This window comes from Cryptomeria japonica, chromosome 2, assembly GCF_030272615.1.
Source record: "Cryptomeria japonica chromosome 2, Sugi_1.0, whole genome shotgun sequence".
Classification (NCBI taxonomy): domain Eukaryota; kingdom Viridiplantae; phylum Streptophyta; class Pinopsida; order Cupressales; family Cupressaceae; genus Cryptomeria; species Cryptomeria japonica.
In genome coordinates, this window is record NC_081406.1 from 258,846,183 (window position 1) to 258,849,675 (window position 3,493).

A 3,493-nucleotide genomic window follows, 5' to 3' on the forward strand; every position below is an offset into this window, starting at 1 on the left:
CTATCTCAACCCACACCACCAATGCCAGCATGACCAGGGTTTCCATAGGAGGAGCCATCCGTATTAATTTTAAGAACACCCTGAGGACGAGGAGGAGACCATCTTCCCTCTCTAATCACCTTCGAAGTAGGGTGTCTACATCTATTACACATGAACTGACTCTGTAGCTGAGGGAGATGAAGACGATCAAAACAACCAACATCACAATGAGCTATTGATTCAGTCATATCACATTTAGCCGCAACCATTTCTCCTAGAGAATGCAAGATCTTCCACCACAAGTGAGGGGCCACCAACCGCACATCCTGAAAAATCCAGTGACTTCTCTCCAACAAAAGGTTCCAGATAATGAAGGATGGTCTAATAACCCAAGAAGATTGAAGGAAGGAAGTAGAAACAAGGGCTCTTCCCCTCGATCCACAAACTCAATCCATGGGGAAACATGCCTATAGGGCAAATTCCACACCCTCCACCGAAAATACCAGATCTCCCTAGCATAAGAACATTGGAAGAAAAGATGAGAGACGCTCTCCATAGCATCACAACATAGCATACACTTTAAGGGACCACTGAAACCACGCTTGCACAAATTATCCCAAGTTAGACACCAGTTTTGAGCAGCCAACCATAAGAAAAAATTACACTTGGGCCAAGACAACTTATGCCAAACTTGCTTCCACCACAAGAACCTCAATATCCCCAAATAACTGCCTATCCAATTGTTTATAACCAGCATACACAGAGTACTTCCCAAATATAGCAGGACCATTCCAAGCCAAGACATCAAAGCCCTTTAATGAACTACAATGTCGATAAGCCAAAATCTAAACTAGCTGATGCCTATGATCCTCAAACCCCCTAGGTAGCCACTCAGAAGGGTGCTTCCAGCGGTAGGTAACAACCATACCACAACACTCCACAACCTTATAATGCTCAATAGTATCCCAGCTAGCCACAGTAAAAACATCAAAAAGAGACTGAAGGTGAGGGCATGGAGAGAGGATAGGTGGATGACCATCCCAAGAATCTAACCAAAAAAGCGCCTGTGACCTAGAATGACAGATCCAAAAAAGTGCATGCTTAATCAATTGAGCCCCCACTTTCAGAGTATGCCAAATCATAAAACCACTTCCCTCAAGACGATAGCGAGGAACCTCAAAAGAAGAAACACCTCCAAGATATTTGTGGTTGAGAATACGGGCCCATAACTGGTGTTGATGAGTACACCATCGCCAGTAAAGTTTAACAACAAGAACTTGTCCATTCAAGATAGAAGAGTGTAATCCAAGACCCCCATCCTTCTTCGGTCTACAAACAGATTCCCACTTAACCAAGATCCACTTAGTAGCCAAAAAACTTCCACTCCAAATAAATTGACGAGAGAGAGCATCAAATTCCCCAAGAAAATACATTAGGGCTTCTTGAACAAAGTACCTGTAGATGGTGAGGGCCTAGACAACAAACTTGAGTAGAGTAACTCTAGCAACTTTAGACAACCACCTATGTATCCAATGAGTTACCTTCTTCCTTAACTTATCTAGAAACAACTGTCAGGAGGACCTAGGATGGCGCCCAACAACAAGAGGAATATCCAAATAGACAAAGGGAAGAGACCCAATTTGAAATCCCAAAATAGCTACAATGCACCGCTGGATAGTATGAGGAGTATTGAATAAGAAAATAAAATAATTCTACTCATTCACTTTCTGACTTGAAGTAGCAAGATGGATGTCTAAAATTTTCCTAAAAGATCAATCTTCCCTAATACGAGCCAACCCCATAGGAGAGGTGTCATCCACAAACTGGAGATGAGAAAGCGTTGGCAAACCCAGCCCCCACTGCCAACCATGAATCAAACCTTGAGCCACCTAGAATTTAAGAAACCTACCCAGCCCCTCTGCTAGAATAATAAATAGATAAGGAGAGAGAGGATCCCCTTGATGAAGACCCCTGGTAGCACCAAAAAACCCTGAAGGTTCCCCATTCACAATAATTAAAAATGAGGAAGAAGTCACACAGCTCATAGTCCAACTCACCCAATCTATAGAAAAACCAAAAGCCAACAAAACCTTATGAAGAAAACTCCATTTGACCCTGTCATATGCTTTGGCCATATCCAGCTTGATGAACATAGACCTATCCCTAGAGGTTGCCATTGAATGAATGACTTCAGATGCGATCACCACTCCATCCAAAATCTGATGACCCACCACAAATCAACCTTGCTCCTTAGAGATAATAACCGACAAACAAGATTTAAGCCTCTCAGCAATCGATTTTGTAATAATCTTGTATGCCACATTACAAAGCACCATAGGTCTATAGAAAGCCTATCAACACTATCCTTCTTACGAATAAGGCTAAAAAATAGTAGCATTCAGGGCACGAAGCATATATTTATTCTGAAAAGACTCTTGCACAACCTCTAACAAATACAACTTAACAATATCCCAAAACTCTTGGAAAAAATCAACTGGAAAACCATCAGGGTGAGGAGCTTTTGCTTTATTCATGCCAAACACAACCTCCTCCACCTCAGACAAGGTAACTGGACAAGTAAGCAATGCATTTAGATTCGTAGAAATCATAAAAGGAGTACAAGCTAGAGCCATATCTTAAGCAACCTCTGCAGGAGGAGAATCCTTTGAAAATAGGGCAGAATAGAACTTCTGAGCCTCTCTAGACATAGCCTATTGCGAATAAATCATAACGCCCTTGGAATTAACTAAAGAAGAAATATAACACTTATTCCTTCAAGCCTACACAAAGTGATGAAAAAAAGCTATATTCCTATCACCCTCTCGAAGCCAATCAATTCTAGATTTTTGTTTCCAAAATATCTCCTCACGAAGCTCCCACTCCTCCACCAGTTTAAGATCCTAGGACTCAGCCTGTCCAAGAGCCTCTGAAAAACCCTGATCCCTTATTTAGCGAGTAATAACAGCAAGGTGCTCATGCGCTTCCCTTTTCTTGGCTCGTAAATTACCAAAACATGACCTATTCCAACACTTAAGATGATACTTGACATACTGAAGTCTCTTGACAAAGGAATACATAGTTGTACCATACGTAGGGGTCCCATCATGCCATCACTGGGCCACAAGATCATACAAAGAAGAGTAGCGAAGCCACATAATATGAAATTTGAAAGTCAGATTCTTAGGAATAGGAAAAGAAGAAGTTGAAAACTTAATTGGTCAATGATCGGAGCCACACCAATCAAGAATCTCAGAGCAAGTGACCAAACCTCCCCCAACCCAAAAATCAGAAACCAGAAATTTGTCCAACCGCTCAGATATTGCTTCTAATCCACTCCTTCTATTGGTCCAAGTAAAAATACCATTAGAGGGTTTAACGTCAACAAGAGCAAGAGTATCCACATTTACCCAAAAAAGATCTGAAGCAGGACCCAACCTAGGTAACCCCCCTCGTTTCTCCTCTAAGCACAAAACATAATAGAAATGCTCTTTTTTATTAAGATATATTTAATGAA